The sequence below is a fragment of the Lycorma delicatula genome, chromosome 9, assembly GCF_047948215.1.
Source record: "Lycorma delicatula isolate Av1 chromosome 9, ASM4794821v1, whole genome shotgun sequence".
NCBI lineage: Eukaryota > Metazoa > Arthropoda > Insecta > Hemiptera > Fulgoridae > Lycorma > Lycorma delicatula.
Genome location: NC_134463.1, coordinates 73,149,277 through 73,162,510, shown reverse-complemented (window position 1 = coordinate 73,162,510; position 13,234 = coordinate 73,149,277).

Genomic DNA, 13,234 nt, shown 5'->3' with positions numbered 1-13,234 from the left:
TACATATGTAAATGTGCAACTATTATGTAGAAATTTTATTTGGAGAGTGATTATTATTTTTGTGAAGTGCTTTTTTTAAATTATGTGGAATTGAAAGTTGAAGTTTGGGATACAAGTTTGAAATCTTATATATACAGGTGTCCCACAAGGAAACTGATGTACTTAGGTGTATTCCTCTGATCAAAATAGTGGAAAAGTTTACATCTGGTTCCTCTTCATTGTTAGTTATGGATAGCGAAAGATTTTGCCTGGAATTCAGCTTCCCCAGTGAAATGAGATCATACTGAAATTTTTAGGACGTTAATTGTGCGGTGAAATTATGGTTTCTTATCGGTTTTGACCTGAAGATTTGAATAAAATAGGTTGCAGAACTGTATCTCCAGTAGTTTTCATGAAATCTGAAGTAAAACTGAAAAAAATTGTCTGAAAATCATTTATTTTAAGTTTGCAATAACAAAACCCATAGAGAATTTAATTCTAAAAGTAGGGATGTAAATAAGTCCCAGTAAAAACCAAATACATTTAAAAAAATCAATTTTAAAGAAAGAAGAAACAGAACAAAAAATAAATGAAATGACTGCACAAAAAAATTACTCTTTCATTTTGTTTTATTTTTAAAAATTTAATTAACTTACCTTACAGATACTATTAAAGTGATTTCCTTGATAGTTTATGCAAAATCTAGTGCAACGTATAACATTACAGGAAGTTTTTCTAACATTATTCTGGTAATTTTTAAGAGGTAAAAAGCATTTAAAATAGTTTTAATAACTCTTCTTTGGAATTAATGCTTTCTTCATAAACAAGTTCCTTTAAATGACCCCAAAGGTAATATTCTGAGGGATTTAAACTGGGGGGACCTAAGAGGCCAATTTGCCCACCTTGACCAATCCATCTGCCTAGAAACTTAGTTTAAATGCTGTTTAACATCTTGAATAATGACATGGTGCTCCGTCATGTTGGAATAACATTTGCTGCCTTTTTCAAGAGATGCATGCATCTTCTAGCAAGACTGGCAATTGATTTTGTAAAAAATCTTTGTACACAAAAAAAGGTGATTTTGAAAAATAAATGGTCTAATTAACTTGTTCCCAATTATACCACACCATACATTTATCAAAAATCAGTTTGAAAGTTGGACTGTAATTGCATTTGGATTTTCAGTTGATGTTCTGTGACTATTCTTCAAATTTTTTTTCTAGTAAAAATAGATTCATCTGTGTATAAAATGTAATGACCAGTACTTTAAATTTTTTGTAGCCATTGACAAAAATTTAATCTTAATTCACTGTCACTTGGTTGATGATTTTGAACTGTTTGCAAAAATGATAAGGATAAAAGTTCTCTTTCAATCAGCATCCTCCAGACTACTACAAGATATGCCTGTTAGATTTGAAATTTAGCAAGTGCTGAGTTGAGGACTGTGCTGTTATCATTTGCATGATATTTTCTCGTTCAAGTGCAGGCTGTTCTATAGGACATTCAATGGAACAAGTAACCACTGGAAAAAATCCATTAGTTTGTAAGTTATTGAAAAAAAATTTTTTGTGAGTAGGTATTGCTCTATTCAGAAATCTTCATTTATATTCATGTTTTGCTGCCTGAGTATCTTCTTAGTAAAACCGTGAATAAAAACAACATCTGCATATTCTTAATTTGAATGGCCTCTCCTTTCTTAAAAAAGCCATGAATACTTTTATACAAATCATTAAAAGTGCACATACACTACGTAAATCACAGATAAGAAACTAGTTTTGATTAATAAGAAGTTAATTGTTGAACAGCTGTACAATAACGTGATTCAAATTTTGTTTCTAAAAAAAAAACAGTGTTGCCAACTTTAGTTTTTTCAATAACTTAAAGAACTTCAATTAATAGAGTATTCTTGAAATCCTGTTTTTGTAGAACATTTAAAAACTGTTTTGTATGTATTTAAATTAATCAAATACTAAACTGTATTTGTTTATTATTATTAACAGTCTGTTTTAAACACAACAAAGAATGGATTGCAAAAATTTCCGGAATGTAATCTCATTTATTTTTTGTTTTGTTTCTTTTACAGTAAAATTTTATTTCTTAAAACTTTTATTGGAATTATTTAGATCCCTATTTTTAGAATTAAATTCTCTACAAGTTTTTTGATAAATTTTACACATTTATTTGTCACTAAAAGTATTGTATTGCAAACCTAAAAAAAAATTGTTTTCACACAAAATTTTTTTTCTGTTTTACTCTGGATATCATTTAAACTAACCGAAGTACAATTATGGAACCTATTTTATTCAATTTTTTGGGTCAAAACCATTAATTCCATCAATTAACATGCTAAAAATTTCAGTATGACCTCATTTCACTGGGGGAGCTGAATTCTGGATGAAATCTTTTGCTACTCATAGCTCACTAACAAAGTGTTTCTAAGACCTATGTTTGTAACTATTTTCATTATTTTGAGGAATACACCTGTAAAGTATGTCTGTTTCCTCATGGGACACAGATGTTGTTATGTTGATTGCTAGTTATAAGAAAAATAAAAAGATAAGCTTAATTGTAAATATATATAATTGTATATATTGTTAATACATTAGGCATTAAATACAATCTGATTTTCCCATAAATGAAAAATAGAAAGTTTTAACTTTTTATGTACAATTTTTTAAATTTGCATTTTCTGGTTATAATTCACATTGAATTTTTCACCATAAAAAATTAAGAATTTCAATCTAGATTATGTTTTCTTAAACCTGCTCAACAAATTATTCTCATTCCTCATTTTTGTTTCAAAAAAATTCCCTGAAGAAAAGCTAGATTAAAATTATTTTTTATCTATAAAATATTATTCTGACAGTTAGGCCTGCTTAAAGTATGCAAGGTTAATATTTGAAATAATAATACATTTATCTCTCCATAATATTTTATTATTTCAAGTTAATTTTCTTTTACCATCAGTTTAGCTAATTAATTTAAATCATATTCAGTTTAAAGTAAAAAACCTGAAAAAATACTTTTTTAAAAATTACTAATTATATTAAAGGGAATACCAATGTATTAAAATAATTGGTTTTTTAATAATATTGATGTAATACGGAAATACTTTTAAAAAATTTATGGTAAAAATCTGTAACATAGTATTTGCAAAACGTTTCAAAAATATCTGAAGAAAAAATTTATTACCGACAGTAATTATAAAAATAATAACCCTGATAAACATAATTTCTGTTTCCTAACTTGCGATACATGAGTTTAATCTATTTTTTGATGCTGAGAATGAATATGAACTCAGAATGTTTCTATCACCCACCATTTTTGAAAAATCTTTAAATTTTAATTAAAGGATTTTTTCATTTTTCAACATACAGTTAGCATTTTAAGTTCCTGTATTGTATTTTGTTTCCTCATTTTTTATTGTTTAACTTTGTTAACATATTTTGTAAGCTATAAATAAATAATACTAGACAAAGAATTAAATCATATCATAGTCGCAAATTATGACATCATATCTAATATTGAAGAGTGAGCCTTCATGAACAAGATTGATCATGTCTGTGCAGGTCAAAACATGTAGCTGAAAACAGCTGTGTTGTTTCTATTAAGCACTGGATTTAGGAGTGAATTAATTTTGTTCAGTCTTATAGCTGTCTTAAGTTTGTTAAAAGTGCAGTGTCATAATGCCTTGAAATTGTGTAAATAATGTGGATTCCTTTTGTTACGTATGTGGTGAGTTTATCATAAAATCAAATAAAAAGAAAATTACACCTTTAATTAAAAATGCGTATCATCTGTACTTTCAATGTAATATTGGTGATCAGAATAAGACATGGGTTCCTTGTATAGTATGCACTAATTGTTCTGTGTATTTAAGAGGATGAGTGAAAGGTACATAGAAGGCTTTGCCATTTGGTGTACCCATGGTTTGGCGTGAACCAGAGGATCATGTAACCGATTGTTACTTTTTTTTAACAAGTGTGTCTGGAATTTCTAAAAAATCTAAACATACTGTAAAATATCCGTCATTGCAATCTGCAATCAGGCCTGTACCTCGCAGTGAAATTATTCCAGTTCCTGAGCCACATGTGAATGTATGTTTTAAAAGCACTAATGAAGAAGACAACAATGATTTTGAATTATCTTCCAATAAGCCACATCTTATATCACAAGGTGAATTAAATGACTTTGTTAGGAATTTAAATTTTTTAAAAATCAAGCTGAACTGTTAGGATCAAGACTGCAAAGAGGTTGGAATTTACTTCAAAAATACAAAAATTTCAAAGCCGACAAAAAGAACTTTCTGAGTACTTTACTGACTGATAAAAATAATTTGGTTTATTGCACAAATATTGATGAGCTTATGTTGCGCCTAGGACAAGTTCATAAACCTGAGGACTGGTGCCTTTTCATTCGTCTAAGTATTGTTTAAAAGTGTTCTACTACACAATGGTAACAAATATCCTTCAATACCAATCGCTTATGGTATTAATTTGAAAGAGACGTACAATGTGATGAAAGACATTCTTGAAAAAATAAATTATAAAAAACATAGCGGGAACATATGTGGTGATTTGAAAGGTATGGCTATTTTGTTAGGCTCTAATAATTACATGTGTTTTCTTTGCGAATGGGACAGCTAAGCTGGGGATAAACTGTTACCAAAGAGGGGAAGAAACGAGACAACTTAACTCAAAATGGGAAAAATATATTCATAAGCCCTTAGTTGAACCCAAAAATATATTTTTACTCCCTCACCATATCAAGCTAGGACTAATTAAGGGTAGTCCTGGATTTTTGTACATCAGGCAAAAATTTCTGAATGTAAGTGAAGAAAAAGTTAAAGAAGGAATATGTGTTGGTCCTCAAATAAAAGAATTGGTCAAAGATGATGTATTTAACTCAAAGTTAAATAATGTAGAAAGTGCAGCTTGGGCTTTATTTAGACATTTGTTAAAATTTTCTCAGCAAACATCTGACAATTATCACAATATTGTTAATCAACTTCTTACTTCATACAGAGCTGTGGGATACAATATGTCTTTAAAGTACATTTCCTCTACTCACATCTGGATTATTTCCCAGACAACCTCTGAGACGTAAGTGACGAACACAGTGAATGTTTCCAAGAGATTTTGATGATGGAAAGCTATAAAGGAAGTGGAATACTAACATGCTAGCTGATTACTGTTTGACATTAATTTGGGATGTGTCTGACGCTATTTATAAAAGAAAAGCATCAGCTAAATCATTGTAACAGACGCATGTCCGTGCAAAATTATAAATTTTAACTATATTTTCTTTTAATTTTGTTTGAAGTGTAATTTATTTAAAACTAAGGGTGATATAATAGTTGTATATACAGATCTATAATGTACGAAAAAAAGCAATTTAAGAAATGGCATCACACTTGCAGAAACATTAAATTTTTGTTTTGTTTATCAGTGCAATTTGTAATTAATATATTTCAATTAGTTCCTAAAAAAAAACCTGAAGTAAAAATAATATTACAAAAATAAAATGAAAAATTATTTCTTATTAACCAAAATGTATACAAAAAAAAAACAGAAATTCAAAATAAATGTTATAGTTAATCCTTTTCATTATGTATTTTTTTTTAAAATTATTATATATATATTTTATAAAATATTTATAATTTTATTAACTAATGGCAATAACTTTAAAGCTTTCCAACCATTTCATATCAACTCTGGATTGTTTTTATAATATACAGTATCATCACCTGAGCAAAAAATAATCTATCACAATGTTGATGCCATTCTGCTGTGCAGGCGACATGCTCATTCATCACAGAGACTTCCTGTTTACTAATGATGATTATTATAAAAAGAAAGTAGTTGATTATTGTTGTGTGCACCTCACATGCTTTACATGTGTCACAGCCACTGGAAAGATTAGGACAGGTAGTGTAAACCAACAAATTATTCTACCTCTTTCTGTGAGAAATTTTGGATTAATTAACACTTTCTCCATTGTCTAATGTTACTCATCTCATCTATCTGATATAAAAATTGCTCAAATCTATAGTCCTATGAAATAAAACTCCAAAACACACACACAAACACTCATATATATTTTAATCATAGTATCTAACGTACTTATTGAGTGCCAATGTCAGTATTATTAAATCTTGAAATAAAATAAACTTTTCCATTGATAAATGTGTTACACATCTATATTGCCATCAGTTTTGAATTTTAATTGTAAAAATATCAAATTATCTCTTCCTTCAACTTAGCATTTCACTTTTTCATAAGAGAGATGATCAAATGAAATTTGTTTATTAAATATTAACACAACTTCAAACAAAAATACATAAACCCACTATATAACAGTCAGAATTTTCCAACTACCTCTTAGAAATCCAATAATATTAATAACTTCATTGTTTTACACGTAGACAGACAACTTGAATCTGATGAAAATATACAGTGAACATAAATTATTTGGCACATTTTACAAATTAATAAAAAATGAACAAAGTAATGTAGTGGGCATTAATCTTTTTCAAACAGTGTAGGTACTAGTTACTGATGAACTCGCTGGCGTGATGTAATGACAGAGGAGATTGTCAATTGAACAATGGCTACATGCAGGAGAAAGCAATATGCATACAACGGTTTCATGAAAACGGATCTGTTATAACTATTTGTAGACGTTTTCATTTAGAGTATGGCCATAATTCACCTAATTAAAGACGTTGGTAAAAAGCAATTTAAGGTCACAAGAAGTGTAGTACACAAAGAAAGTGCTGAAAGACCTCCCGTCTCTGAAGAAGTTGTGGATTGAGAGGAAACTTTTCAGAGAAGCCCATTGGATAAATTGACTCATGCAAGTATAGAACTAGCTATCTTGAAACTTCTCGTCTTCTGATCAGTTTCCCTCTTCTGGAAAAATGGTATCTTCATCTCTTAATTCATGAACACATTGCAAAAATTTCCTACATGATAACCATCTTCCTCGCAATAAAATCGTAACATTAAATGTACGGCAAACATATCTTTACAAAGTGCAGAAAATATTCTTGATTTTAGGAATCTCTTTTTTATATAATTTACTATGGTTACAATCATTGTTAGCACAATATTCAGACCAGGACTTCTTTGAAAGCCAGAGCTTCTCTGTGGATCATGCAATGTCTCCAGACACTGTGGAGATTTTCGTTCCACAAGTGTTTGTATACTTTGGAATCTTCCAGATACTGAATGAGCACCATCAGTGCATATTCCAACGCAATTTTTCCAGTCTATGTTTGCCTTGATTACAAAATCATTTAAGATGGCAAATAATGCAAGCGCTGTTGGTTGTATTTAGTCCTTTTCTTTTTTTCTTTTGGTTTTGTAGAAAAGTAGTTCTTCTACTGCTGAGATACCATCACAAAATTGAACATAGGCAATGAAATGAGCATCTTTTTTATTGTTATCTGTTGCCTCATCAAGCCGAAATGAAAATAATTTGTCATGCAACTTCCCGAGAAGCTGATGCTGTACATCACCAATTTGACAGAAAAACAGTATCATTATCTCCAAACATCTCAATTACAGCCGGCAAAATAAGCTCTTCACCAATCATGTGAGGCTTTTTACATCTGGCTATTTTATATGAAACTTTATAAGAGGCTAGTAAAGCTTTTTCATTCACAAAGTTTTTTTTAAATGTTTGCTTTTCATATGATTTTAATTTTAATTCAAAGAATTCTCGGGGTTTGTTAATGTACTCACTATGAAGTGTTTCCAAATACTGTTTAAGTTTATTAGGCTTCATCATTAACCTCTATACAACTGGATAGGGGATCCTTATGGCATAAAATACAATTTGTTTCAATATTGAAGCATATTCCAGCGCCGAAGAATGAGGGACTGGGAATTAAATAAAATCATTGTACGATTGCACAACTATAATCATGATGGTAGGAATTTATTTTACTCTAGTCAGAAAACCAAAAGAACGGTCATTTTTTCAATACAAGCAGAAATTTATGGACAGTTGTAGAAAATTTATATAGAGATCAGATATATAGTTATATAGAGATCAATATTCAAAATACAAAATCAGAACACTTCTACTGCATCAGTTTAAAATGTGGTTTTATCCTACTCTTACACTTACATCTATGCATGCACTATTATTTTGTTTAGTTCTACCACTCATTTATTGGCGCTTGTTTATGCTTCAAATTTTATCAATTCCAATAGATGGGATCCCCTATCCAGTTATACAGAAATCAGTGGGTTTTATGCCGACTGCTGCCAAAAGTTTTGAGCAAATGGCACACAAGGGCCTTTCTTCATTTACTTCAGTACTGGTAAACCCAAAATTTATGAATTCTTGAGATATTTTCTTGATTTTATTTTAGGAACCACTCCCGTTTTTGCACTTGTTGATGCTTCACTGTCATCTAATGCTCACTTACACCCATGTAAAAATTTATCCACAATTCTGTATACAACTTACTGCCTTGAATATTTAATACCGTGAATTGCAGTTAACACACAAATTACAACATACACATTCATGATAGATTCGATAGTCATAGTAGGATTGACTCAACTGAGACTGGCTGGGATTGAATGAGGTGCAGCATTTATACACGTTTGAGCAGATGATCACATAAACGTTCCAGAATGTTCAAGACACATCAGAACTTCTTGCAAAGTCGTGAGAATGTCCGATATGGTGGATGTAAGACAGAGCAATAGAAAGGCATCGATTTTGGTTTTGTCAATGCAGTGAATCGGTGTGGCCAAATATCAATAAATTTACTTATGACATCAGGAAAGGCATCTTGAGGGACGGCAGGTAAACAAGATGATCAATTTCACATGATGATCACACTCGTACCAATACTAACTAAAATAAGGTCCAAAGTATTATCCTCCAGTAAGTGGAAATTATATTGATCAAGTCATGTGTCACTGATAAACTCAAAAATGGCCTCATTCTTCTTTATATAATATTGTATTCCAGTTAACACTTGGGGCATTGAAATCACCCAGGAACACATCCTAGATTGCTCCAATCTAATTTTCTGTATAGTTGATTAACATATCATGAGGTTATATCTGAACCCAACACCTCCTCCAGAAGTTCTGTGGTAGAACTGAATCAGTTCTAAAAACTTTGGGATCAGCCCTAAAAATTATCCAACTAACAGGAAATTAAATTACTGATAGAATTGGAGTCACAAAAAATGTCACTGTAACAGCATAGTATCATGTTGTATTGCAGCTGGTAATACGAAGAATTCAGCAGCTTTAGTGCAGAGGTCCTTTTTTTTACTGCCCCCCAGGACGGTTCAGTACTCAAGCACTACTCATCCCAAGGGGGTGTCCTTTTGACTCTAATGGACCTCCCACCTACCGGCTGTACATCCGGCATGGCAATTCAGCCCACCGGTTCTTTTTCTTTTTCCTGTTTAACCTCCGGTAACTACCGTTTAGATAATACTTCAGAGGATGAATGGGGATGATATGTATGAGTGTAAATGAAGTGTAGTCTTGTACATTCTCAGTTCGACCAATCCTGAGATGTGTGGTTAATTGAAACCCAACCACCAAAGAACACCGGTATCCACGATCTAGCATTCAAATCCATGTAAAAATAACTGGCTTTACGAGGACTTGAACACTGGAACTCTCGGCTTCCAAATCAGCTGATTTGGGAAGACGCGTTCACCACTAGACCAACCTGGAGCCCACCGGTTCTGGATCTTTTTTCCTCACATCTAGCCTGCTTCTAAATATGGAGCAGGGGTGCCCCGACCCAGCTATTCTGTTCCAGAGCCCCATCCCATGGCTGGGACTCGACCTTTTTTTTAACCTGGGGAACTGGGAGTCCTTGTGTGTCCTCACCACCACCCACCCCTGCAAGCAAGAACAAACGTTGGCTTAGCAGAGGACTGTTCCTGCTCCCCATGTCTTATGGACCCAATAGTGCACCACATTCAGTGTATTCTTCGCCCTTCTTTTTAATACCTCAATGATGAAACTCTCCATCATTTTCCAATTCTCTGCATCCCTGAGCGTGAATTCAGTTGTAATATCCAGGGTCAAAGCCCTCACATGAGATCTACTCTTCTTCTCATCTCACCTTGGGCAAATATAGAAAGTGAGGTATGGGGAATCAAGTTCCCCACAATACACACAATTTGGAAAGTCCTCCTTTTAAATCTCTACAAATAGTCCCCAAATTCCCCATGATCAGAGAGAAATTGGGACATGTAATAATTCACATCCCCATGCTGCGTCTCCAGCCACAATTCTAGTCTCGGTATTAGGGTATGGGTCCAAGCCCCTTTTTTTGTTCTCCCCAAGCCTCCTGCCACTCTTAGAGTAGAAGCCTAGCTGCGTCTCCTTTTGACATCCCCCTCGTACACTTGTTTGTGTTGTTCAGCTAGAAGGTAAATTGAGGGTACCCCAGCTAACACTCCTGCCGCTTCCATGGATACCGTTCTATATGGTGAGGATATCCTCAGCACTGCGCGGCGCTGGAGTGCGGCAAGCCGTTTTATATTTTTCTGTTTGTCTAAAACCCCAAGCCAAGCTGACACAACATACAATAAAATTGCTGTTGCCATCGTCATTAGCAATCACCATGGACCCCAGTTTGCCATCAGTCTACTCAAGGAGTTGATAGTTTTTTCTGCCTTGTTGGAAATTTCTTGTAAGTGCTTATTTAATAACCCAGATTACTCTATCCAAATACCTAGAGATTTTACATGGGGCATCATAATGATTCTCATACCTTCAACATTAATGTTGATTCGTCTTATCTTCCATCTTCAAATGATTGCCACTACCTGGGTCTTTTGCGGTGCTAATTCTAGGCCTTTTGATTTTAACCAGGTGCTCACCCATCTTATTGATGTATTAGCTTTCTCTTCAACATCATCATCTGTAGATCCAGTTATTAACACAGTTAAATCATCAGCAAATGCAACTAATGAAACTTCTTCTTGAAACCTCACTCTGAACAGTCTGTCAAAAGTGATGTTCCACAACAGGGGGCTTAATACAGACCCCTGCAGAACACCACTCTGCATGAAAAATCTCACCTCACCTTCTTTAGTGTTGCCAATGAGTTCTCTCCCATATAGAAAGTCTGCAATTGTTACTCTTAAGTAGTTGCTAATTCCTTTTTTCTGCAGTGCTTCCATAATTACTGTCCATGGTATGCCACCAAAAGCGTTTTTTATGTCTAGGAGGACCAGAAGTGGGATCCTTTCTGGTCCTCTGATTGCCCTTCCTGCATCTATCAGCCCATTCAACTACTTTCCTGAGCGCGTCAACAGTGGATCTCCCTCTAATGAAGCCAAATTGTGACTGAGAGAACCCCCCCACCACACTTCCACTATCCTTTCAGCTAGAACCCTTTCGTGCAGTTTACCCAATGTTGGGAGCAAACAAATTGGGCGATAAGCTGGATCCCTCCCTGCATGCGACTGCTTGAAGATGAGGACTAGTCTCCCCTGTTTCCAAGATGCCGGGAATCTATACTGCTCCAATGCCTTATTTAGAGCAACTAGTATGATCCATAGATGGACTTCACTAATGTTTTTGAGGATTATACCCGGCACTCCATCTGGCCCGGGGCTCTTTCTGGAGTTAGCCCTGGATAGTGCCTCTCATTTCTTCGATATTAAATCTACGTTTATCCTGACATTGTATTTGAACCTTCTCTACTATTTCAGACTGAAAGAGGTTTTGGACTGCTCTTAAAGTTTGTTCCTTTGGAGAGGGTAAGGAGAGGCGCACCGAACCTCTTCATCAGAACCCGTTACACCCTCCTCCTTGGGTCTTTGTTAAGCTCACACACGATTTTTTCCACGCCTCTCTCTTCGCGTACTTAATTTTGGCGCATAATTGTTTTTTATAATTTCTATATGTACACTCCGCCTTGTCACTTCGTCCAAATTTCGTGTGTCCATCAATAAAATCTTTTGCTGTTTCCCGCGAACTATGGTCTATGCCGATCACATTCTTTCTTCAGCGTTATTAGTAAGTCCTCCGGGGTACCATTGCATAATTCTTCTGCTTTTCTTCCTACCACATCGGCAAACTAGCGTTGATCTGCACCACATTCGGTTTCCATTTAAAATTGTATTTCCGTTCTATATGATTATCCAAACCTATTTCAAATAAAATGGCATTGTAGTCACTCGTAAATTCTTCCTACGTACCGTCCATAATGTAGCTCTCAGGATTATTCTGTCAGGAATTGATGCCTGACAGTAATTGATGCCAACCGTAATGTCTATTGTTGATCCATTCTCTCGTCCCACTAAAGTCTGAACGTCGAGTTTATTCAGCACCGTAAGATCAAAGGCTCCCAGTAATATCGCAAGTCCGTACTCTCTTCTGGTCGACCTCATTCTTAACTCTAAACTTTCGGCATTGAATTTGCCTGTAAGTATAATCGATTTCTTCAAAGTGCGCATCTTACCTTTCGAGTCACTTATAAATGCCTCAAATCTGTCATCCACTGAATTTGTGGAAATATAACTACTAATCAGCACCCATGCTGAGGTGGTCACTGCTAAAAAAACCTCTTCCCACGGAAACTTCCAAAATCGCATGGCGGTTTGAAATATTGGTGATCGCTGCAACTCCATCGGTGTCAACCATCCACTGAGTCGATGTAATTGTCCCTTTATTTTGCTCCGTGATTAATAAAAAATTAACTTCCTTCTGTTTAGCTATCCACCATGCTAAATCGTGTGCTGTTTGCCGCCTGTTTACGTTAATTTGTAGACATTTCATTGCCGTCGTCACTTGCAGTCTCGATGGCGTAGTTTGCCGCAATCCAAGCATTTTGCGCGTTCCTTGCAGTCCCTAGCTCAATGCCCCGCGCTCCCTCAGTTAAAACACAAGTTTGTGCGATCGGGCCCGTTACAGTTCGCCGCAACATGGCCGAAGCTCCAACAATGGAAACATCTCATTACATCGCTATGTGGCTCAACACTGTATGAATGCGAACTAATTTTGACCCTCTTTTTGTCCGCCAGAATCTTTGCTCCTCGGAGTGACAGAAGGACTGTCGCCTTCTAAATCTCGCCAAAAGCGTCTCATCGAACTACCCGCACTGATGAGTCACTGTCTGTTAATTGTTTAATGGCTGTTTCTGCTTCATACGCAGTGACATCAATGTCAAGATCCTTCACATGATATGCTACTCTGGTCTCTTGGGTTCTCTCCTGTACAACTACATTCTCCATCTTTGTACCAATTCGTTT